Below are 26,335 nucleotides of genomic sequence, written 5' to 3' on the forward strand. Positions count from 1 at the left end.
TAAATAATACAAAACTCCAGGTGCCAACTTTCCAGACTCCCCTCCACCCCTCCAATCCTGACCTACTCGAAGCACTCAGGTGACCTCTGCAGGCACATTTCCCTTTTATTTATGTTGGGTAAATACAAGTGCTGCCAGCACTAACAAAGAGGACTTGAACTTTATATGGGCCAATTTGGCTAAACTTGGGAATTCAGGAATTAACCCAAAGCAGGCTGACGAAGACCATTCCAACCCATTGATTATGATTTGGATTGCATTGCAAATGAATGTTTACCCACACAATACACAGTCAATCTACTTTAAAATATATCCTGTAAAGCGCTTTGAAATGTCTGAACGACATGAAAGGAGCTACATCAACTGCAAGTATTATTATTAGATCAGGGTAATGGTTTAATGACATGAAATGATTGTGAATTTTTTTTGAACATAAACGTGAACAATAACTGAAGACATTATGATTTTGCAACTAACAGGATTTTTTTTAAAAAAGAAAAGAACTCCCCACGTTTAATAGACTTGCCGGAAACTGCTAATATAACATGAATTTATACTTTTAATCTGTCAGGCCTATCCAGTCATTTACCTTCAGAGTCTGTTGGAGCCGGATGCAAGGGACAGAAGGTTTTGCACAGCTGGGGGCAGAGCAACAAATTGACTGAGCACTTTGTAACGATTTATAATGATCGTATTTTCACATATTTCGCAGAATTGTATCTATTTTTAAGTAAGGATCGTTCCCTTTCAATGGTAACTGGTAAAAAAAAGGGCCCTTATTTAGATTTTTGATGAGGAGTTTCGTCACTCACAAGACATATCTCATCTCTCTCTTTGGGATTGTTTTGCGTTACTAGTGTCTCGAGGGCCAGGCTCGTGAGCGGACGATGCCAACTGTTAGGATCATAACTCAGACTGTGCCTGAAAAAGCTGCATTTCTTGCATTTCCTTCCTCAGGCTCATAGGATACTGTTTGTAAGTGGGGAGGCCATACCAAGTATTCTCCCTCCCTGCTGTTTTCTCACCTTCCCATAACCTGTGACTCCACCAGATCTCACTGCCTCTTTACCCCTCATTCTTTGTACATTCATCTACTGCCCTGTTCAATTTTCCTATATAATCCTTGATTTCTGTCCAATCATTTTCAATCCTATTTCCTATTGGGGGTGGGAGGGGCTTAAATTTTGGTCCTCCATTTTTCGTACCATTCATCTTCCCATATTAACTTAAAGTTTCCTTTGTTCCCTTCTCCTGAAAGTGCTAGGTGCCCAGGTGTTGAGGTGCCCAGTCCTAGGAGAGATGTATAGGATGTATATTATTTTAAGGAGATGGAGTTGACGTGGGTAAGGAGGGTGGGGGTTGAGAGAGAGAAATCCAAGAGTGAACTTGTTGGGTCTCAGATTATTTTTTCACCCCTTCTCACCTTTGTATGTATCTATAAATGTAACATATACTGTGCCTGAAAAAACTGCATACCTTGCATTTCTTTCCTCAGGCTCATAGGATGCTGTATGGAAGTGGGGAGGCCATACCAAGAATTCTCTTTCCCTGCTGTTTTCTCACCTTCCCATAATATATACTGGATATACTATGTAGTGGATATACTGTGTAGTGGAGTGACTGTGTATTTTGTAGGTGAACGCAGCAGCCAGTTAGCACAGTAATGTCCCACAAACAGCCATGAAGTGAATGACTAATTTTATTTGCGGGATCATTGGCCAGGACACCGGGAGATAGAAACTCCCTTCTCTTTTAGAATAGTGCCATTGGAACTTTAGCATCTACCCGAACAGGCAGAGGAACCTTGGTTTAATATCTCATCTGAAGGATAGCACCTCCGACAATGCAGATACTTCTGATACTGCATTTGTATTTATTGTCAGCCTGGACTATGTGAGTTCAAAGCCCAGCTTTCTGACTCAGAGACGACCAAGTGAGCCAGGCTGACACCTTATCTATATATCTATGTATATGTCTATGAAGTATGGTTCGTATAGGTTCCAAGCCTCTTGCTATTTCTTCTCATGTGTACTCTTGCCAGTATTGGCAGGCTCCTCAATCCCAGCCTGATCCTACCCTTATCTGATCTTCACCAAAGCACACATTTGCACCAAGGATCAATGGATAATGATCAGCAGGAATGGGAAAACTGGCTGAAGCTGCAACCCAACTCACAGGCATGGTGACAAAGCGCTTAGTTCGATTCAAAGAACACACACCAGTGTTCAGCATAATGGAAAAATGTACAAACACAAAAGTCGCTGGGAACATGCAGTAGGCCAGGCAGCATCCATGGAGAGTGGAAAATGAGTTTCAGGTCTATGACCTGTCGTCAGAATTTAAAAATGTCTTTGTTTTTACAATAGAAGATGTCGTGAAAGTTGTAAAGAGCATTCAGTAAGGGTTAATTTTAAGTATTATTCCAGATTTGGGACTGAATATTGGGTGACTCGACAACCCCATTTATTGACAGGGAGGCAGCGCATTTTTAGAAAGAACTTCACCCTCACCTGTAAATCCCTTAAAGCCCTAGCGCAATGGTGGCCGACCAGAAGTGGCTCATGGGGCCGTCAAAAAGTGACCAGACAAACATTCGCACCAGTCCAGGCAAGTTCTTTTCAAATCAATGTGTTCAGTAGCTATTGATGTCCATGGTGCGATCATAAATCAAGAAATATTCAATCAAGAAAATATAATTGGTTGGCTTGTCACAAAGTTTGGCAACCACTGCCCTAGCACCTATTTCTCTTTATGATCTTCTTCTACTCTACCCCACCCCTCCACTGCCTCCCTTCCTGATCTAACTGGTGTATGATGCCCTGTCCCTGCGTGCCACAGTTGCTGGCCGAGGTTTGTCCTACGACACTCCTAACCTATTATACCTCTATCTTGCCCTACTTGCTGTTTGACCTTCAATCCCACTTAAAAACCTACATCTTAATAATAATCGTTGCATTTGATATAGCGCTTTATAACGTCGTTGAAACGTCTCAAAGTGCTTCACAGATATACTATGAAATGAATTAACTGTGCATTTTTGTGGGAAAATGACGGCAGCCAATTGCGCACAGCAGACCCTTGCACCTACAGGCACCTCCCCCTTCCCTCTCTCCTCTCCCTTCATTGCCATCCGACTCTGTCATTGTGAAGAGACATTGTCCTACATGAAAGGCGTACAAATTGTTGTTGTTGAACCGAGCAGGTCTCCAATATCAAAAGGGTTGAGAAACACTGAGGAAGGCCATGGGGGCTTTACTCCCATTGGCATCACTCAGCATAAATTACTGTGGAATTTTTCTAAATTGGTGCATTGAAAATCTTCTTAATAGAACAAACAGTTCAATGGTTGCAGGGTTAATTAGTCACTGCCCTTTTGATATCACGGCTAATAGACTTAAAATCCTCTCAGAGCTGGCCGAGTCTCAGGCAAGGTACCTTTTCAAAAGAGGAACCCTTATATTTAGAACAAGAATGTGCCATTGCTAAATATTAACATAGAGGATTAAGATGAAAAATAGGTACTAATCTTGGGATTACACAGGTTCGGTCCCTTCACCTTATTTCATTGTTTTATTGCTCATTTCACCTTTTTTATGACTGAGTCACAAGCTTATTTTTAATCTTTGTACAACACAGTATATCATACACATATAATTACAGCTGATAATCAGGTTGGTCAACCATCGGCTCTTGCTAACCTTTAGACTTTTTGCTTCAAATCACTCAGGTTCAGGCTCCTGCTGGCAGCACATCAAGGTGCTTGGTGGACTGCTGGCTATGTCCGAACTACTTGCCAGGTGGCATGTTTCATCATTTCCTGCCTTTGCTAAAGTATGTAATGGTGCCACTTCGAGGCGAGGCAGAGACTAGCGAAAGGCTAAGCTCATGTACATGTTGACATTACACTTTAAGTACAGGAAGGAACTTTCAAGGTTCTAGCCTTGGCCTCTGTAAACTTTTTTTTATTACCCACTTTGATCATCTCTTCAGCTTGCTCGCTCGCTCGCTTGGTCAGCCAATGCATTGGCACTGCCCTGCATTGCATTTCCCAGTGCTGACCTCATACTGACCGAGAACGTCCCATGTTCGATCCCAGTCTGTGCTCAGCTGTGGTGATTGTGGGGTCCACCACTATTACTCAGCTGGCGAAAGACAGGAAGGCTCTTGACTGCTATTTAGTAACAGCGGCCACTGAGATGAGATAGCAGAGACATGTGTCAGAAGAGTAGGAGCACAAGTGCCTCTCAGCATGAACCTCGTGCTCCGAGTAACCCCTGCGGCAGGATTGAGAGCAACCAGGCGCAAATGTAACAAATTTCTTCTCTGCTTTGGGCAATGGATATCCATCCTGGAATCCCTCTGACTCCTGTCCCATTTCTCACCTCCATTCCTCCCCATTTTCAAAGCCTGTCTCAAGGCTTACCTCTTTGTGCTTTCGGTCATCTTTCCCCTTTAGTCCACCCACATTCTTCAGCTGTCCTCCCCCGCTCTGCCACCCGCTCGAGTACCCACCCAGCAGTATAAGGTACTTTGAGACGTCCTCCTGATGTGAAATGCCTGGCATAAATGTAAATTGTATTGTATGATGGCACCAGGATGGGCTCACCAAAACAAATGCACTGCCATGAGCTTAATACCTGAACCACAGCTTATGGATATCTAACGAAATGTGTTTACGGCTTCTTCTTGTTGTTGTTGTTGTTGGCTTTTCCGAATACACGTTTGCACTCAGTGGGGATGATTGCTTCCTTATTACAAATGACGAGCGGTAGTGAAACCTGGCATAAAACAGTGTATTTTTATTGAGGTCAGTGGGCAGCAATGATCTCCTTTAGTCAGGTGAAACCAATCTTTTTATATAAAAAGGGCTTTACAAATTAACTAACTAATTAATCATTGCACTCCTAATATCTCCCACTAGAGGACTAAAAAGAGCCATCAATAATATACCTGTAAGTTCTTTTAGGCGTGCCAGGCAATATTCTCAAATTTATACACTTATTGCTTTGAGACAATTTATGTTTAACTTCTTAACAATGTGTAGGCAACACCAGCCTTCTCTGTGTTCCACCAAATGCCATAAATTTTAATCTGCGAAAGAAAGCATGTTTTAATCAGCTTGAGTTATGGGCTCGCTCTTGGCTGCAACAAGGTCAGGGCTGGCTACAAGGGTGCATTTTTTTTATAACCCGCAGGTCTGTGCCTCCCAACAGTTGAACTTAGAGAACGTCCCTGCCCCACAATCTATGAACTCCCCCCACTTCCGCTCCCCCACCCACCCATCCATCCCCACCCCCATCTCAGCAATGATTCTCTGACGTCAGGCAAAGCTTTGATTTGTGCAAAGAAAACCAAACGGTTGAAAGGATATTTAAAAAAATGACAACAACACTTTAGGCTACATCTCCATCAGGTTCACCTTCTGGGGGTAGTTAACATAAATCATTGAAACCATGTTGTATTTATCTACAGCTGGACCATAGGGTGTGCAACTTTTACAGCCGATTCAAAGAGGAAACCTTATATGACAGTCGTTAGCTTAGCAACAGGGAATGTTGACTTAGCAACAGGCAATGGTCTATTGTGAGTTCATTAGCTTATCAGCAGGTCTCACCGGGGCTGGCTCAAGTCCAGCTTGTTAATAAACATGATCCTTGATGCTTTGAGCTGTAGGAGTTCTTGTTTCTTCACAGGATAAAATCAGATACCCACTCATGAATAACTGTAGCCATACTTAGAATAACAATCCTTGCATTTGAAATAGCGCCTTATCACGTCGTTGAGACGGGTCAAAGCGCTTCCCTCCACTGTAAAAGTGGATTGACTGTGTATTTTGTGGGTGAAAAATAGCTGTGGAGTGAGTGACCTATTTTTATTTGGAGGATTGTTGGCCAGGACACCGGGTGAAACTCCCTCCTCTTTTCGAATCGTGCCATGGGATCTGTAACATCACCTGAACAGGACTTTGGTTTAATGTCTCATCTGAAGGACAACATCTCCAACTTAATCTTTGATAGAGGACAGTTTCCACAGGATAGGGATCCTGGCTATTCCGTTGCAGCTCTGTGTCCTCACACCTGCCCATGTGAGAGAAGCACATTTCCCATGCACACACTTCCAATCATCTCGAGTCCCTCAGTAACACATGTAGGGCAGCTCACCTCCTTCCAACGCACAGTAGACTTTTCCCCTGGTAATCTTATTCCATTGAAAGCTAGACACTGACTTTCCTCCTTGCCTCTGGGTCTGAGGCTATTGAATTTCTGGTAGCATTTGAAAAGAGAACGGAGTCACTCCTTTCATGACTGTTTGTGGGAGCTACTGTGCACAAATTGGCTGTTGTATTTCCCTACAAAATACATGTTACTGGTGAATCCTGTAAAGCGCTTTGAGACATGCTCCCCATGTGGGAAGGGACTATATCAAATATAAGGATTATTTTATCAGCATAGTTGACGTGCGGTGTAGATTATTTCATGCTAGTGTTTCCCTAACATCTCAATGAAAGTCTGAAGAGTGAGGGTGTGAAATTTACACTCTACCTTCACCTGGACTGTGAAGAAACACTCAAGACCAGCGCAGCTCTTGCCACTTCAAACCTGGCTTGTGTCTGGAGAGAGCATTTCGAGTTGTGCAACATGAGGACAATGGCAGGAGCAAGAACGATATGAGGTGCTGAAATTTGCAAGAAACAGACTGACACAACATTAAAGCTCAGGAAAGCAGGAATGTACAGGGATGGAAAAGATTGCTGTAGCCAATCTGGCCGGTCCCAAGTGGAATGATATAGAATAACATAGAACGTCACAGCACAGATACAGGCCATTCGGCCCAGCTAGTCCGTGCTGATGCTTATGCTCCACAGGCCATCGCTGTGCCGCATTCGCCTACAAAACACAGTCACTACACTTTACAGTGTATCCTGTAAAGGGCTTTGAAATGTCCTCATGACATAAAAAGACACTAAATCAAATGTGATTATTATTATTATTATTACCTGGTGAACAAAATATCGACCTCTTGCAAAAAGTAGCTATTTTAGGAAACTCAAATACATTAAGAAAAGTAACATCCATTCATATGTAACATGACATTGTTATTGCTCTGGCTGACCCATCACTGGATAACAATATTATAACATAATAATACAGCGTAATAATAATTACTATCATTAAAGCTATTATGTTATCACAAATTAAATTGTTCTGTAGAGGTCGTTTCTAAATGTTTTCAGTGATGGGTCAGCCAGACTAATAACACTGCCACTTTACATATGAATGGATGTTACTTTTCTGACTGTGTACGTACAGTATGTATTATTATTACAATAAAAGTGGAGCACAGAGGGGCAAGCCAAAAGTTTTAGATGGATAATGGAAGTGTCATTGTCATATCAGCGAGGTGTTTAGTAATCTGCTGCTTTTCATCAGTGCGCAACAAAAGTCTCTGAAACAGGCAGACAGCTGGCTGGGTCTGTGAGGTCCGTGGGATGCCGGCTCTTTCTGCTAGTGCACATCTGATTTCACCTGGGTTTTCTTCTTCTCTAGGGCTGGTAGCTCTTCGCAGCAAAAACACCAAATCTTACATACACGAGCACACAACGTACGGTGTCAGGTTCATCAGCAGCACAGAGCTCCCAGCTCCCAGAGAGCTGCTGCTTCTCGGTCTATCAACGTCCGATCATCTAGTTTCAGCTGAAAGTGATTTGAAATTAACTCGAGGTCGAGTGAGGCGTTTCTTTATCTTATTACGGTGTTAAGTGAGTTTTCCATCCAGCTCTCGCTCCCAATTTAATACTTCACGTTTGACACTCTCCCTAGAAGTGTGCTGGATCCGCATCAGCTCAGCGAGCGAGCGAGCAAACAAGCGCTCCTCTTGACTGGTGAGTCACGCCAAAACACCACCACCAGGAAGCAAATCATGAAAGTTAGCACCTCGATCCTAGATTTCCTGTTGTTGTTGCTTTGACAGATTTAATTTGTCTCTTGCCAGAGAGTATGCGTTCTCTAATCTCTCTTGCAGATCCTCAACATATGTTAACACAGGCTGCGAAGGACTGGGAGGGCTTCCAAACATAATGTCAATTGGCACTTTTGTCTCTCTTCCACATAGCTTAAAGAAAAGAAGTGACTATCTCCTTGCAGAAATGTGAATGCTATCCCAGTGCACTATATGCATCTGCATTAAATATATTTCAGTGAGCAAATAGTGAACCTGCGGTATGGGCTCCTAATAGAGACGGTTGAAGCAGGAAGTGTTGATTCTTTCAAACACAGATTAGATAGTTTTCTTTTAGGAAATAACATTGTAGGATGTAGTACATAAGTAGTTTGGGACACATGTGCATGTGACCGCCAGGAAGGTAGAAGGCGAACTAGATGGACCTTGGTCTTTTTCGTCCAGCATTTCTTATGTTCTTATGTCCCAGTCTTTTCTGAGTTGCTCCGAAAATTGGCAATTGCATTGTTTCAATGCAAATAATCACAGGTTCTAGTGATATTATTATGATAATAATATATACTTGCATCTGATATAATGCCTCATCACATCTTTGAAGTGCTAAGGTGTTTCACAAGATTCACTGTAAAGCGTAGCTGACTGCATACTTTGTACAGGGACGCAGCAGTCAATTTGTGCACATCAACGTCCCACAAACAACCATAAAGTGAATGAAAACATTTATCTGGAGGATTGTTGGCAGAACGCTAAGAGAAACTCCCTCCTCTTTTTCGCATAGTGCAGTGCTGGGGGTGTATTGCATTGTTGTGGAGGCCATCCTTAAAATAAGACGTTAAACCGAGGCCTCATATACCTGTTCAGATGGACATTAAAGATCCCATGACACTATTTGAAAAGAGAAGGAAATTTTTCACCCAGTGCTACCAATCCCCCATTTAAAATAGACCAATTCACTCCATGGCTGTGTGCAGATTGGCTGCCACATTCACTCACAAAACACAAAGTCACTAAACTTTGCAGTATATCCTGTGAAGCACTTTGGGACATTATCCCGTCGTGAAAGTTGCCGTACCAAATGTAAGGATTATTATTATTGTATTTGTGGGCAAAAACTGCAACGTTTTATGTTTTTGTAATGTTCCTAATCCTGCTGGCATTCAGCAAAGGTTTGATCGCACCATTCGGGTGAGAAGAGTAGCTACCATAAGTGTAAAATTTGGCAGGTAATTTTCAGAAGTAAATGAATATCAGCCGTGCTCACGAACAATGAAGCAGATGGGTTCCGTTTCTTTTGAACAGTAAATGGGCCACTGCCTTAGTCATATGAGTTAAATTGGACCATTGATCATGTAAGAAGAAGTAGCTTTTCCCAACAGATAGAAGAATCACACTACTTTCACGCGACATCCAAACTGCTGCCAAAGGACATGTCCAGTGGTCCGGGCTGACCTAACCACCTCGTCTAGATTGTAATTGTCAATTCCTTTGGCTATTCTTTTCTCTTTTTCCTTTTCCAAAGAAATCTACCAAGAAGATTGCAGTTGTATTCCCCGAGGCTGTTTTTGAACTGACCTGCTTTTGACCATTTTCTGGAGAGACGTTGCACTTGGAATACTCAAATAATAGCCAAGTTGTTAGTCCTTCAGTTGTGATTTGTTTCTTTATATACTGTATTTTCTTCCCCTGCCACTTTCCTCACTTCCCTTCTTATATAAAAAAATGGTCACTCAATCCACAACTGTTTGTGGGACACTGCAGTGTGCAATTGGCTGACGCATTTCACCCATGAACTACACAGTCAATCCAATTTACAGTATATCCTGTGAAGCACTTTAAGACGTCTCAACGACGCGAAAGGGCGCTGTATCAAATGCAAGGATTATTATTATTATTTCAGGTTTTCTGTGCATTATATCCAATGCACTTTGCCATCACCAGAGTTGCAGGTAGCCTCCTCCTGTTGAGCGCAGAACTGATTTTCTGTAGCTCTGCGAATAGTTCGCAAGACTTAAAAAGGAGCTGTTAAAGAAAATGCATAGTAGTATATAAATGGTGATTTATTTTAAGCAGTGCTGTTTTTTAATTGTAATAATGCAGTAGTTTGGAGTGCCTAAAGCTATCTGTGTTCTGTTTACACCGGGTTTGATTCTCCTAAGTGCAAGGGAACCCCATGTTAGAGCCCTTTGATGTAGCCTGATTTGCTTAGAACGTAGGTGTATGTTAGATCTGCATTAAGTGTAAGTATGGAACGATTGGCTTCCAGCGCTGACCAGCAGGCTTCAGGGACGTCACTTTGCCGCTATCGTTATACATATTATGCGCAGGAAATCACACTAATGGCACTTAAGTGAGACATTAAACGCAGTCGATCACCGCAATGATGAGGTTTCCTTGTTGAGTTAAAGCCACTTGAACAATTTAGCAACAGACGACATAATCAATGTAGTTTTGGGTGAGCAAAGCAGCTGAGTCGTTAACTTTTAAAAACGGTACGAAAGGGGAAAAGCAGACCTAACAGAATGAGGCAGATCAATTATAGGTCCCCATGCACCTCACCGGAATTGGTACTCGTCGTGACGAACTCGCTGGGACCAAACAATGACATCTTCCTTACGGAGCTCCTCCACTGGCCATGAGCAGTGGAGAGCAACAGCTGGCAAAGCAGGAGCAAAATTTGCTCTAACAAGAGGGTTGCAATAGCAGTTTGTTATAATTAGGTTAGACTACAGAGCAGTAAAACCTCCTGACAGTTTTGCATTGAAAGGACACGTGGCCAGCCTTGCTATTGGTCAGGAATTTTCCCCAGGAGTGCTTGTTGATGCTATAACATCTGTCCTCTTGTGGACAGGAATAAGTGCATCCAACTGCAATACACGAGTGCTGGTGTTTGTTTTTATTATAGATTTCAAAAGAAAACTTTCGTTTGGCAATTTTTAAAAAAACAACAACACATACATAGGAGTTGGGAAGCCTGAGAACTCTCTAAATATCTCCGCAGCAGTTAGTAACAAGAGGTGGCAATAAAGCCTTGTACAAATATCCCTTAAAATATCGCTATAATAAAGACGAACCAGTCATTCTAATTAAATATCTCCAATCCTACTTTTTTAATCTTGAATTGTATCTTTATTAAAAAGATACCCCTGTTAAAGAACAAGAGGGAAAAGGAAGAAGGGGAGAGGGGTCATGATTTTAGTGGAAACATAGGTGGTGTGTCATTTTCAGCTAACTATGGAGTTCAGGTTACCTAGGTCCCTGTACTGGGGCCTCAATAACCTAGCTATGACCTTCTGAGGAAACTAGCATGATAAAAGAAAAGGCTGAGAGAGAAAAAACAACCAGTGACTTGAGCCATATGTGCTGTGTCTGGGATAATGGTGCAACCCTCATGATATAACATCATTACCTCTCCGAACCTTTTAACTGATGATCAGTCTGAATAATGTCACATTGAACGCAAACTTCTGTGATTTCTTTTTTTATTTTAAGACACCTCGGTATAAAATGTATACTGGGAACATAAATGCGAGAGTCTGACTAATGTACTGAACTTGTTAATAGATAATAATAGCCCTTGCATTTGATATAGTGCCTTCTCATGTCATTGAGACGTCTCAAAGTGATTCACAAGAATGTACTGTAAAGTAAAATAGGAACAATCCAGGCACTTTCAGACAATCTATATTATGTGGGTAAAACGCATAAGCCAGTTGCACATAACACTGTCCCACAAACAGCCATGGAGTGAGTGACTGATTTTATTTGGAGTGTTGTTGGCCAGGACACGAGGAGAAACTCCCTTCTCTTTTCCAATTGTGCGGTGGGATCTTTAACATCCACCTGAACCTCAGTTTAACATCTCATCTGAAGCACGGCACTTTCGGCAATGCACTTGTGTCCCAGCACTGCAGTGGAGTGTCATCTTAGACTGTGCGATTCCAAGTTGCCATGTGGGGTTTGAACTGACAACCTTCTGACTCAGAGGCGAGAGTGCTACTGAGCCAGGCTGACACACATGCCGTGAATGCCACAAATCATTAGCAGGAGTTCTGCATCATCCACTCAGCGATGTTCAGCAATGTCATTACTGAAGACCACGGTGTCCACAGTCGATTGGCGCACTCCTGAGTTAACCACTTGGTAATCTTCACAAAATCTTGTATTTCAAGGAGAATGAAAAACACAGAACTTTCTCCCGAATTCCCTCAAAGTCACAGAAGCATGTAGACTTTCTCCATGTATAGATGAGAGCTTAGAAAGACCTTCCTTGTGCTTCCCTCTTTAATAGTGCACTCTTTGTCTCTGTTTACAATGGGAGATTGGTATCAGTAGCTCATGGTCTCTTCACTTAAGCCACTGAACTCTGATCCTTGCAACGAGGTTACTGAAAAGCATTAGAAGTAGAAACCAAAGTGGCAGTCAGCGCAGTAACTAATGTGAACCTCCCATGTTTTACTTCCTATAGTGTATTGGTTAGAGCACTTGTCTTGCAAGTGAATGGACCTGGGTTCCATTCCTGGGGAGAGCAAAACCTTAGGTAATTTTTCCTTACTCCACATGCCTCTGCTTACCCAGCAGTAAGTAGGAACCTGGTTGTTAGTCGATTGGCGGATTGGTTTCCAGGGATAATAATTCCTTCAAAAAATTGGTTACTGTTTCTGGGACACCAATATGAGCAATTGACTGCCACTTTTTGCCCACAAAATATACAGTTAATACACTTTACAGTGTATTCTGTGAAGCGCTTTGAGACGTCCCAACAACGCGATAAGGCGCTATACCAAATGCAAGGATTATTATTATTTATTATTACTTACATTGATAGTAAACACAAAAAGTGAGTTACAGTATACTTTCACTATGAGTGAGAAATGCTTTTCTCTCTCTAGCTCTCTCTGTATTTCTCTTTGCAGTTATTATGCTCTGTTGAACTCAATGCAGTGAATTTGTTGATGGGAGCTCAGCACTGTTCCAGTGCATTCACGAGGTTCAGTTGATGTGACTTTGTGTGCATAATTTGATTTTGTATTTATACTGCAATGTTAGTTGTAATTTAAAATTGTCTTATGGTTCTTTATAAGTGCATGGCGGCGAATTTGCTAACCATTTTGAATGGAGCAGAACAGCCCACATCAACAAATCTGCTGCAATGAGTACTCATTGTAAAATATTCCCCTCTGCCTTGCCACCGGTGACCTGTGAGCCATGAATTGCCTGTTACTACCCTATTTAATAATACATCAACACATGCTTATGATACATTGAAATCTCAGCATTTCAAAAAAATAAGCATATTGTTTATCAAGCCTGTCAGCTTGGCTCAGTCAGTAGGACTCTCACCTCTGAATCAAAAGGTTTTGGGATCAAGCCCCACGTCAGGACTTTGAACTCACATAGTTTGGGCTGGTACTCCAATGCAGATGTTGAGACATTAAACAAGGTCCCATTTGCCTGTTCAGGGGATGCTAAAAATCCCACAACAATATTCGAAAACAAGAAAGGAGTTTCTCTCGCTGTCCTGGCCATCAATCCCTCCAGACAAAATTGGGCATGGCTGGTTTGGGACACTGTTGAGAGCAAATTAGCTGCTGTGTTACACTAAAGAAAAACGTATTGATGTCTGTCCTGAAATTGCCCTTTGTAACTCTATGTTCCCTTCTTTATCCTCCATTCTGTCAAAGTTCATGGGCCATGCCCTGTGTGTCATGAGACTGCCATTAAACAAGCTCTTTACCCAAATGGTGGTTGAGACCAGGACACTGAGACTCATTTAAAAGGCAGCTTGATGCTGTGATGGGAGGCCAGTACAGTGAGTATTCTGGAGGGAAGAGATCAGATGGGCTGAAGGGCCTTCCTCATCTAATGCAATCTTGTGATCATGTCATCTTGCAAAACCATGTTCGCTTGTTCTACTTTCTCGAAGCATCTGAAAGAATTTCCTGGGTTATATTATCAATCCCATTTAAAATATTACACACCTATACGATCCCCTCTGAGACATTTCCTTTCAAGACTGAGGGGCTGCTAATTGGTGTAATCATTGCTTATCCATTGCCAAGAGCAAAGATGGCAGGCAGCAGCCTACTCTGCTGTTACCACACAGGGGAGGCTGGTGCATGGCAGGTTTAATCTGCTTGTACAATGTAACATTGGAAAGTTAACAGATAAACTGTGCTTTATTAGATGAATTATTAATATTGACATAAACTGTATTTATGCGAAGGAAATTATGTTTCTTACACGGAAGTCCTGGCAGAGCTCCCAGAGACACATCTGGGGAACTACTCGAGTAGCATTGAAAGGACCTGTATGATCACTCGTCAGATGAGCCCATTTCTACCAATGTGTTGGCTGATGGAAAGGAGGGAAAGAAATCGTGGAACCGTGAGAGGCGTGTACCCACAGGATGAGAAAATGTCCACCAAAGACCTTGACAGTGAGATGACCCGGGTTCGATTCCTGGGTGAGGTGAAACGTTAGCAGTAAGTAGGAAACTGATTGTTAGTTGATTGGCAGATTGCTTCCCAGGGGTAATAAAAAAAATTGGTCACTCAACCCAGAATTGTTTGGCGGATACTGCTGCACGCAATTGGCTGCCACTTTTTGTCCATAAAATAGAAACAATTCACTTTGCAGCATATTCTGTGAGGCGCTTTGAGATGTCTAAACAATGTGATAAGGTGCTATATCAAATACAAGGATTATTATCATTATACACACAAAGTTAACATACCTGCAAAATGAACATTAATAATAATATTTGCATTTGATGTAGCGCCTTATTAAGTCGTCAAGACGTCTCAACTACAACAACAATAACAACTTGCACTTATATAGTGCCCTCCACGCAGGATAGTGTCTCAGAGCGCTTCACAAACGTTTCAAAAAACACCACAGCCGACATATGCATAACAAAACTCCCACAAATAACAATGAAGCGAGTGGCCAAATTTATCTGGGGGATTATTATCCAGGAAACTGGGAGAAACACCCTTTTCTTTTTCGAGCAGTGCCGTGTTACTACCTTTAACTTCCACCTGAAAAGCCGGACAGGGGCTTAGTTTAATGTCTCATCCCTAGGACAGCACCTCCAACAATACAGCTGAACTCCCCAGCATCGCATTGAAATGTCAGCGTAGCCTATGAGGTCAAGGTCCTTGCGTTGTTTATATCAAGCAATTAAAGGTTTTTAAAGACATTAATTCAACGGAAAGAAAGCATCTTTCAACCCCTGGAGCATGAGATAGCTACATCCGCACAGTTTCTGCTATAACAGGACAACCGTGATTACTAAAAGGCAGAGTTTGAAAACTGGACAAACTCATAGAAAGCATACACTGCGGTCGTTGTTTGCAGTTGAATTTAATATAGGGGAAAATTCATATCATATGAAAAATGTCCACACCAAAATTCTCATTCAGTACTCAAACGGTTAAAAACCCAAATCCACGAGGTTAAAGGTTAATGTCCTGCTTTGGTTAAAGTAACTCACAGTAATGCCAATGGTGCTTTTGGCTGCAACACAGATCTTTGGATACAAAAAGGGAAGGGAAAACAAAGGTGTTTTGGATCCTAATCCACAGCGCCTTTTAAGCGAGATGGTTTTGTCACTTGAGACGATTACACAGTAAAGTGTGGTTCTAGTTTAAAACCAGAAAGGGAATGTTCCTGCATTTCCAGTATTTATTTGGATCGCACCACTTCACTGAAGTTCACCCCGCCCCCTGCTACCCACCCCTCCTCCCCGCCCCTTTCCCCCCCCCCCCCCCCCCCCCCCTTTCCCCCCCCCCCCCCGTTCACTATACTTTCAAAAATTGTCTAGACAACGTGCTTCAGATGGTATCATCAAACCCAGACACACACTAAGCCAACCATAAATTAGCAAAGAGCGGAGCCTCCTGGAAGAAGATGCATTATAGTGGTTATAAACCACGAGAATTTATTTAAATAGACAGATAACATACATGCAAATCCCTCCGTCTCCAGGGCAACCATCTTGATACGCCAAGGGTGGGAGGAAGGGCAGTATTAAAGCTCTTGATAACATTACAGTAAACCATAATGAACTTTGACAGTATATTTTTCTTGACCCTGGTCATTCATTAACTCTTAGAAGCTGTGCAGCAGTTTGCCAGCTGCACTAAAACTCCTCAAAGTGTGATTGTGTCTGCCAGTTTGAAAGAGTCACAATAGCCTTTACCTCCTGTTGAAAGCACTATTTGCTGGTCAGCGTACTCTATCTGTTCATATTTTCTGCGTATTCTTTTCCTACTTACCAAGGGTAAACAAATTCCCATTTATTCGATGATTTGAAGTGAAACTAAATATGGGTGAAGACCACAAATACTCTGCCTCTATTCAGTGACTCCGATGGCATCAATTTAAGATACTTAGCAAACGAGAAAATGGGGAGGTTAGGAGAATTTTTTTTCACGCACAGAGTGGTTAAGATATGGACTGCACTGCCGAGAGCAGTGGCTGAGGCAGAATCCATATTTGCTTTCAAAAAGAAACTACATAAATACCTAAAAAGGAGTAAGCTACAGGGGTAAAGGGCAGGTTAAGTGGGACTGAAAGGATTTCTCCTTGGGCCACTGCTGTGCGAAATTGGCTGCTGCATTTGCCTGCAAAATATACAGTCAATTCACTTTACAGTATATTCTGTGAAGCGCTTTGGGACGTCCTCCCGACGTGAAAAGCGCTATATCAAATGCAAGGATTATTATTATTATTCTGTGAAACACTTTGAGACATCTCGCAGACGTGATAAGGCACTATATCAAATACAAGGATTATTATTATAAAACGGCCAGCACAGACACGATGGACCAAATAGACCCTCTTCTGAGTTCTGAGTTTCAACGATTCTATGGTTCTATTCCAATTGGACATACGACAACTATTCTCAAGCACTGAACATATGCAAGACTTGGATAGCGAGCAGTCACTGCTTCCATACTTTGTATATACCTGGCCAACAATCCCCCTGATAAACTGATCAGTCACTTCACAACTGTTTGTGTGACATTCCTATGTGCACAGTGTCGCCTACAAAATGCCCAGTCACTGAACTTTGTTAGTGGACTTCAGCGAAGTTGCTATGTCAAATGTAAGGTTTTTTTTTGCATGATTTTATACAATTTTAATGAAATGCTATTAAATAAAGACAAAACAATTATTGGCTTTGCCATTTAAAGGAGTATCTCACTGCCAGGCATCCATTTACAATATCAAATCTCTCCAAAGAGTTTGGATTAACTTTAATGTCCTTGTGTTTATTTGAACTTGTTCTATTGAGTGCTGGTGATATTACCAAGAGGGCCACAGGCAGGAGACAGGTCTGCCCATTCAATGCTAAATATGTATACAGGATTGAAATGGCCAGCTCATTGCAGTGGTCTTGATTCATTGCTGCTGCTATTTATATTAATTCAGCTCTATTGATCTGTCAAGTTCTTCAAGATTGTGCCTCATCAGTACTAACATTTTCAGCAAACATTTTTGGTCAGCCGGGTGACCGAAATGCGCAGAGACCCATCACCAAGCTTAACAGAGTCCAAATCAAATTACTGTGAGTTCCACATGCGTGTGGTTTCCATTTGTCCAGTATGGGACTGTGAACTCTCTCCCCAGGGGAGATGGACCTTGCTTATCTAATTCCGGAGGGTTTGTAGGCACAGGTCAGCAAGAGTCAAGGCTTGGGGACCGCAGAGTGTTTGTCATTGTGGATAGTGCTGGAGGTTAACCAGCTATAGACCAGCGCAGCTGGTTAAACTCCACTGTTGTTGCCATTCAACAAGCACATTTTGAAAGAATTAAGCCTAGAATTAAATAAAGGGAAATGAATAAAAGGACACTGAAGTTAATCTGAGCGCTTTAAGAGAATGTGCCAGCAAGACCCTATCTTTGAAGCAGGTCATGAACAACTTCGATGCATTCGATTTATCGACTCAAAGAAACTCGATTATTGGAATCATCAAATAGATTTCACTTCAATGCAATGACAAAACACCACTGCTTGCTGATAATGGAAGTTACAGATTTGCTATGTTATCTGCCACCTTATCTCCCATCCCCCTCCAAACTTGACGTGTGTGACATTCTTCCATAATTTGCATCTTAACTGCTCTAAAGTAGGTTTGTATGATCACTAAGTGGATCGTGCATTTAAACATGTTCCGAGCAGTTTATAAATTATTTATTTTGTAGAGTACTTCAACAAATTGTTGAAGCCACTTTGGCCCTGATTTCCCCTGTTACATTAGGATTACTCTTTTGCAAATGTTAATGTTTAGAAGCGGCTTTCTGAACTGTTATGATACCAGTTATATTTGGCAAATTAAAAAATGTCATGATGTTGTTGGAGAAAAGTATATAAGAGCATCAAGTTAAACATAATCACATTTGCCGCACGTTAATGATACCATACATTGCAATGGGTGTTTGCACAGAAACCTGGTGTAACCCAGTATACAGTACAGAATATATAATAATAATAATAATCCTTCTATTTGATGTAGCACCCTTTTAATAATATTAATAATCCTTGCATTTGATATAGCTCCTTATCACATCATTGAGATGTCTCAAAGCGCTTCACAGAGCATACTCTAAGTGAATTGACTGTATATTTTATTGGTGTATTTGACATTAGGAGGAAGTCTCAATAGCTTCACAGGATTTGGTGTAAAGTGAAGTGACCGTATATTTTGTAGACAATCACGGTAGCTGATTTGCACATAGCAATATCCCACAAACAGCTATGAAGTGAATGATAGAATTGATCTGGTAGGTCTCTGGAGAGTCCTCTTATGTCACAGTGATCAGATTGCCATGGGATCTTTAACATCCACCTGAAGAGGCAGACTGGACCTCGGTTGCCTAGACAAGATGAGTTCAAAGTCCCGACGTGGGGTTTGAACCCATAACCTTCTCAGAGACGAGAGCACGGCTGATTGCCAGAAGGCCACATATGGATATGATCTTGATAAACAGATTTGTTAATGACAACTCCACGTCCAAACTATGGCTCCTGATGGTGACTGAAAATCTGTCAGGATAGTCCACTCAGCACTGGATGTGGATCATATTGTAGTGGAGTGCCTGCGATTTCACTGGTCAAGGGGAGGTTGAAAGCCGTCTAGGAACATTGGTTGACTCATCCATCACAATGTCAAAACAGTGTGAGGCAGCAATAGGCAAGGCAAACAGGATGCTGGGCTATATTGTTAATTCAATTGAGTTCAGATCCCCCGACATAATACTCAGGCTGTACTGTGCTCTGGTCAGACCACACCTAAAATATATCATACAGTGCTGATCATTGCAATGTAAGCGTTCTCCCCAGGCCCTACAGGCAGTGAGGAGGGGAGCAATGAGAGTGATCCCCATTGTCAGGAAATGGTCTATGAGCAATGATTAGACAAGCTAGGGGCTCTTCAGTCTCAGATGAAGTACACAAGATTGTAAACAGGATTAAAAAATAAAAACAGTGGTCCTGTTTGTAGTTCAGAATTCAGTGCTGGAGGCTCACTGCCATTACTCAGCTGCTATTTCAGGAGGGGAGGGTCACTTTGGTTAGTTTAACAATAATAATCCTTGCATTTGATATAGCGCTTTTCACGTCGGGAGGACATCCAAAAGCGCTTCACAGAACACACTGTAAAGTGAATTGACTGTATATTTGTGGGAGAACGCGGCAACCAATTGCGCACAGCAATGTCCCACAAACAGTCGTAGATTGAAAATGACCAATTTATTAATGTTTTTGGTTTTGGAGGGATTATTATTAGGCGTGTGGAGTAAGGAAACTTGCCCAAGGTTTCGCCCTGACTGGGATTGAACTCAGGTCTCTCAGTTGCAAAGCGAGTGCTCTAACCACTGAGCTACAGGACTCCACAGTTTGCGGGACATAAGATGATAACTTTAACATCTGATAAGTGAGATTGTGTTTCTGAACGTGAACAGGTTTACAATGCTGCTCTAGAAGGATACGAGCTCTCATAATGCCAGACTATTTGTCGGAGCACGCGTGATCTTTGATGGCTTATAAACAGCGACATTGACATGGCAGAGCGTTGTTTTATGTATGCAGTTTTGACTGTCTTGACTTATATATATATGCCCTGTCCAAGGCTTTTTCACCTTGCCACCCTAATGTAATTCTGGTGAAAGTGATTGTAATGGCCTCGTGAATATTCAGTGGAGCAAAACATTGCTTTGCCCTGCTGAATAAAACAGGCACTTCAGGGTCTTGAGACATTTTAGATAAGATAGAAAAGGCAGTGTGGTTTGTTTATCATTAGCCTACCTTGCAGTTGTCTGGCAAGGATGATCTAAAGTATGGCTTTCAAAAGGAGTGGGCTTTTTACCTATGAAGAGAAAGACCAAAGGCTTCTGAAGGGGAATGGGTACAAATTCAAATACTATATATTTTTTGATATACAAATACCATGTGAAGTAGCGAAGCACTGACTTCAGAGAATAGGTTACTAACCATTAGAATACAATGAATCTGAAGGAGACTACAAGCCCCAGTGCTCCTATGATTCAATTTGAATTTACAATAAAACATGTTCACTCTACACATTACATTGCAAATCCAATGTTGGATAAAATAAACTTGAATTCATTTTTTTTTGCCCCCCAATTACTTTTCCACATTGAGTTTGGTTGTGCCACTAAAGAAGGGCAGAGATTATTAAAACACCATTTGAATTACGAAGTCTGGAATGTGATTGATATTCATTTTATACATCTCAATTGCAAAAGGTTTAGAGTACAAGAGTAGGGAAGTCTTGCTGCAAATGTATAGGGCCTTGGTGAGACCGCACCTAGAGTACTGAGTGCCGTTTTGGTCTCCTTATTTAAAAAAGGACATACTTGCCCTGGAGGGGGTGCAGCGTAGATTCACTCGGTTAGTTCCTGGGATGAGGGGACTGACCTATGAGGATAGGCTGAGTAAATAAACTAGGGCTATATTCTCTAGAGTACAGAAGAATTAGGGGAGATCTTATTGAAACATATAAGATTCTTAAAGAGCTGGATAACATAGACACTAAGGGACTGTTTCCCCTGGTAGGAGAATCTATAACCAGGGGTCACAGTCTTAAAATTAAGGGTCAGCCTTTTAGAAGAGAGTTGAGGAAACATTTCTTCACTCAGAGGGTAGTGAATTTATGGAATTCACTACCCCAGAAGGCTGTAGATGCTCAGTCCTTGAACATCTTCAAGGCTGAGAGTGATAGATTTTTAAAAAAGAGAGGGATTAGGGGATATGGGGATAGGGCAGATAATCAGAGTTAGGTCTGAAGATCAGCCATGATCTTATCGAATAGCGGGGCAGGCTCGAGGGGCCGAATGGCCTACTACTGTTCCTAATTTTTATGTTCTTATGTTCTTATGTAAGTAATGCCATTAGGAAAAATAATGGAGAAAGTACCACCATATCAATGTAACTGTGACAATGAGGAACCACCACTGTAAATTATGTAACAATATATAATAATAATTTGGTCACTCAATCCACGACTGTTGTGCACCATTGACTGCCATAATTCGCCCACAAAATATGCAGTCAATTCACTTTACAGTATATTCTGTGAAGCACTTTGAAAGGTTTCAAGGAAGTGATAAGGAACTACTGAATATCAAATGCAAGGTTTATTATTATTGTAACTGTGACAGTGAGGTACACAGTAACAAAGTGAGGTACAAAGTTTTGTTCCCAAATAAAATTCTGATTACTTACCACTGTCCCACTGAGTTAGGTATTACAGTAGTTATAATACAGTGAAACTCTTGTATTATCTTGTATTAACTCGCCCCTGGGATAAGTCGTCAACTTGTCACTCTCTCAATACCCGGCTATTTGAGTACTTAGTACTTTTGAGATACGTACTTTGGATAATAATCCTTGTACTTGATATAGCGCCACATTTTCGAGACCTCGCAAAGTGCTTCACAGAATATACTGTCAAGTGAATTGACTGTATATTTTGTGGGCGAAATACAGGATTCCGCTAGTCAATTCTGATAAGTAGTCCTTTGAGCTGATTCCCTTGGGGTGGCAAGTTATCAGAGTTTCACTGGAGTTACAGTAGGCACTAAGTATTTCCTTTCAAATGTCCGTGTCCTGCTCTTCCATCCATTTGGGTTATTTTTCCCATGACAGCACGCTAATGGAATCTGCCTGCCATATTCTGACCAGTATTTATTTTGCTGTATGAAAACTGTTTTCTCTATGTCATTGAATGAAAGGTACAATGTGCCTGTGGGGGCCCTGATCAGTAAATCACGAGACATTGTTTTGGTGCAGGCTGGTTGTTTACAGGCTTCACCCAGATTATGAGCTTTCACAGGTCACCATGGTGTCGGATATGGTACTGGATGCACTGGGCGGCAAATGAAATATTGTCTCGGGAACCTTAAGTTGGGTGACAGCATCTTAAAACCACTGTTAATACTAACAACAAATGAATAATGTGTGAAGTGTCCCTGTAAAATAATTTGACATCCCTTTGACCATGTCTGTTGTAATTGTGTGAAAATAAGATGTAAACAGAAGATCTTTATGTGTAGAAGTAAGATTACGAAATGGTATGTGTGTCTGTGATAACTAGGTGGACTTATGGTCACGGTCAGAACAATGCACAGAAATATTTGTGGTGATGGTGGTTTAATAATGGGTATAAATATTGGGCCTGAACTAGCCTAACGTCAAAACAGACTTAGGAAAGAAGAAGAAGCTAGCAAATAAAGCAGAAGAAAAGGAAAAAACTCCTGTAACTGCTAATTCTGTTCTCCGGATTGGTAACTATACCTTTCTGTATTATGCACATTCCTATATGAAGATTTCTTATACGAAACATCCTGTCTCTGTGAGCTTGATCATCCTGGTATCCAAAAATGCATAATTGACCCATTCTCGTCAAAGATTTCATTGAAATTAAATACAATTAAATTCAGTGATGATTTAAGTCAACGAGTGGAAGAAGTGAACAATTCTGTAAAAAAAAAGGGCCAATTCCCTGTTCATATTGCAGTTCTTTTCATCGAGGGTTGAGAGAAAGAGAGAAAAATAGAGTGTACAGGTTGTGTATGTGTTACATTGGAGCATTTTACACAATGGATGTCTTAAGGGTTAAAGGAGATCAGTGGGGTGGCTTTAATCTTTTTTTGTATACTTGAGGGCATTTTATTACACCTCTGCACTGCTTCCATAACAGCATCATTTTCTGAGGTAGAAATATAGACACATGGATCAATAGCTACAACATACTCCTGATGAGAACTTCGCTGGAGATTCTGGTATGAGTGATCATACAGATTAGAAACCCCTTTAAAACTACACAGCTTCCTCCTTCAAGAAACATGTCCAAACCAAACAAAAAAAATGAAATTAAAAAAAACGACAACTCTGGGCCGTGATGGGCTTTGAAATTGATTTTACTCCGCATTGCGTTTTGGGGAAAACTTCAGGAGTTAAAGTGGGGACGTTCGCACCAGCTGAAGAGATTGATTACCTTGATAGTACAAGCACCGCTTTCCCCCCCGAGTCAAAGTAATGTACCTTGTGCTTGCACCGCCGTAGGCTTCTAGGTCACTTCTGCTGTCCCATGATCAGAAGAGAGGGCCACACATGGCACAGCTGATGAGAGAAGCGTTTCCCATTGTCAGCTCAGCGTCAGAGCAGCGTTGAGGCAAAAATTGCACCAGAGAGTCTCCAACCCATTGATGTGGAATCTTTTTCAGGAGGACCCTGTCCCGAATCGAAAGTGAAGCAATGATGAAACGTTTATTTACTCAAACCACGATGATAGACAAGTATTTAACTAACCGATCTTGCTCTCTGCCCTTTCGATGGTAACTTCCAATTAATATTGGCACTTTCTGTCACCAGCTCACTGCCGTTACAAAGACAATGAGTCCGAGGTGCTGAATAACCTATAAATGTTCCAATGCATCAGTTCAGTCAATAGCATAAAAAACCAACAGGATTAAGTAGAAGAACTTCACAGCTTCAGGGCTGAATTTACACGATAGCGATTCACAAACAGAACGATCGGTTAAAAAGGAAGCTGAACTCTTTCCCATTGGTCCAGGAAAGAGTTTGGATTTGTTCACAAGAGAAAGGTGTCAAGAGTTTGAAAATGAGACAGTCTGGGTCTATTGTGAACGGACTCAGCCATCGGACACAGACTGCAGAACATAATCATGGACCTGGTGAGTGATTTATTGGTGATGATGTGATTCATGTGATGGGCTCTTGACGCTTATAGGAACGTAGGAATTGCTAGATGAAAAAAGACCATTGTGTTCGCCTTTTATCATCCTGGTAGTTGCATGTTACAATAATGGAGATGTTAATTCTGTATGGATTAGTCTACAACAGAGTGAAAAGCTTTGCGAACCTTATAATCACAGGTCTTCCAAGCATTATACACGTATTATAGGTCATGTCTCAAATTACTCATATACTGTATCCTAATATATTACTTTCTAAAAGAAATCTATCTAACTATGAACTTGCATCGCTGAAGTCAACCTGACTTCTTCACGACTATCCTTGAGACAACTCACAGAGTGATGTGGAATTTAGCCTATCATTTAGCATGTGTGTCAGTCTGGCTCAGTTGATAGCACTCTCACCTCTGAGTCAGAAGCTTGTGGGTTCAAGCCCCCATGCTGGGATATTGAACTCACTGTAGTCTAGGGTAACACTCTAATATCGTACTGGGGTGTGTGCTGTATTAATATCACAGTAATAATAGAGCTACCTTGATGGTTCAGTAGCAATTTTTATTAAATTATTTCCATTATTATTATTATTTTGGTATCACAATGGGATCAACAATGCAATATTTTCTTTCTGCACTCATAATCAATCTAGTCTGGTACTCCAATGCAGTGCTGGAGGATTGCTACATTGCCAGAGATGCCATTCTTGAGTTGATGGGCCCTAAGGCAGGAGTCTCTGTTGAACTGCAAGCAGCCTATGGGTTAAATTGATCTGCCAGCAGGCTATGGGTTAAGTCCGCATTTCAGGGATGCTATGATACACTTGCCTGAAACAGCTTTCTGTTGATCTCTTGCACTGAACAGCACTAGAATGAGATGTAACGTCTGTGGATCCGTCCTGGAAAATAGCAACACAAGGGGGACATGAGGAAATATCTTTTTGCGTTGCCTGAATCTGGCTGTCACAGACAGTCAGTTGCTTGGTATGAACCTGGTACATGTCTCTGTTTACTAACCTGGTAAAATGCCTTCTTGGGCATCTCATTCAGATAGAAATGGCCCATTAAATCATATCATGTATTTAAATATACTTCGTTAAGGATCAGGTACTGTGTTTATATTAGCGACTGATATATACGCATTATTTATATTTCTGCATGCGTTTAAGTTAACCAGCCGTGGTGATTTTATTACAGTAATTGTCATTACAATGTTCTTTGACATCCTGGTCCGTGATTTAACATTATTGTTTATGACTCCTTCATTAACGGAAAACTACTGTATATAAAAGCCACTCTCTGTGACGTGCACTAATACGCTTTTTATTTAGCGTCTCAAAGATAACATTATAGGAAGGATCGTAGGAGGTCATGTGACTGTGCTGGAGAATGAACAGCAGAGCTTAAACTTGATGTGATGTTGACAGGATAGAATGACGATGTGTGGCCAATAATCCTGGCCTGGCTGATAATTGCCCATCCCCCGCATAAAAATTGGCCTTTCTATTCATGGCTATATAATATGTAATATATAACAATAATACTCAACAATTAACAATGATAAGAATGACGTCTTATGTGGCGTTCCTCAGGGCTCTGTCCTCGGTCTCTTCCTCTTCACCCTCTACATGCTCCCCCTTGGTGACATCATCCGCAAACATGGGGTAAATTTCCACATGTATGCGTATGACACCCAACTCTACCTCTCTGCCTCCATCCTCAACTCCAGGACTACTGCGTCCTGACCGACTGCCTGTCCGACATCAAGTCCTGGATGAGGGACAACTTTCTCCAGCTGAACGTCAGCAAAACTAAGGCCCTCCTGATTGGATTTAAATTACCATCTCAGGCACCGGCAGCATCAGCCTCCACTGCTGCACACTCAACCTCATTAAGCCAGTCAGGAACCTGGGTATCTTGTTTGATCCTGAACTGTCCTTTCTCTCCCACATCCACCCCACGACCGGCATTGCCTACCAACACCTCCGCAACATTGCCAGACTCCGCCACTGCCTCACCCCTCAGGCTGCCGAAACCCTCACTCACGCATTCGTCACATCAAGGCTCGATTATGGAAATTCCCTCCTCATCGGCCTTCCCATCTCTTCCCTTCACAAGCTGCAGATCATCCAAAACTC

This window comes from Callorhinchus milii, unplaced genomic scaffold (assembly GCF_018977255.1).
Source record: "Callorhinchus milii isolate IMCB2004 unplaced genomic scaffold, IMCB_Cmil_1.0 Scaffold3, whole genome shotgun sequence".
Classification (NCBI taxonomy): Eukaryota; Metazoa; Chordata; class Chondrichthyes; order Chimaeriformes; family Callorhinchidae; genus Callorhinchus; species Callorhinchus milii.